This window comes from Etheostoma spectabile, chromosome 22 (assembly GCF_008692095.1).
Source record: "Etheostoma spectabile isolate EspeVRDwgs_2016 chromosome 22, UIUC_Espe_1.0, whole genome shotgun sequence".
NCBI classification, from domain to species: domain Eukaryota; kingdom Metazoa; phylum Chordata; class Actinopteri; order Perciformes; family Percidae; genus Etheostoma; species Etheostoma spectabile.
Window position 1 is genome coordinate 15,421,159 of NC_045754.1, and position 650 is coordinate 15,421,808.

General features: G+C 37.2%; 1 protein-coding gene across 2 annotated transcripts in view; it reads right to left on the reverse strand.

Annotated features, from left to right (window-relative positions):
* Nucleotides 1-650, reverse strand: part of cntnap2a (contactin associated protein 2a) — a 351,650-nt gene that overhangs the window by 74,324 nt on the left and 276,676 nt on the right. The gene's annotated exons all lie outside the window — the stretch shown is intronic.

Sequence of the window (650 nt, forward strand, 5' to 3'; positions counted from 1 at the left end):
TACTGAAACATGGCTGGGCCATGAAGAGTATGTTAGTCTAAATGAAGCCACTCCTCCCGGTCATAATAATACTCAAATTCCTAGAGGCTCAGGGCTCTAGGAATTTGAGTAGGCAGACAGGTAGGATCGACATTGAAGATTTAGTAGTATTTCCACAGAATCATTTATTATCGGACCATTCTCTAATAACTTTTGAATTCTTACTACCCGACTATACCAAAGTAAATAATAGCTTCTACACTAGATGCCTGACAGTGCTACAGCTAAATTTAAAGAAGATATTCCAACAGCATTTCATTTAATTCCGTTCCTTAATATAACAGAGGACCTTTATGTTAACTCTAGTCCCTTCAAAATTTATAAATGTTTAGACTCTGTTGCTCTTCTCACAAAGAAGATGATGAAGCAAAGGAAATATGAAGGTAAATGTGGTGCAAAAGGTAAGAGCTTGTGGAATATGATGTGAGAACTTGCAGAACCGCAGACGGTCCGCCATCAATGGGTAACGTGTGCCAAGTTCTGCATCCCTGCCGAGACTTTCATCCACAAGGGAAATTAATGATTTTATAAGGCAAAGTAGCAACTATTTAAAAGCTAGGTGATATACATTTCTTTGTCATGTTCATCAATGATGATTATAATTTAAGAAC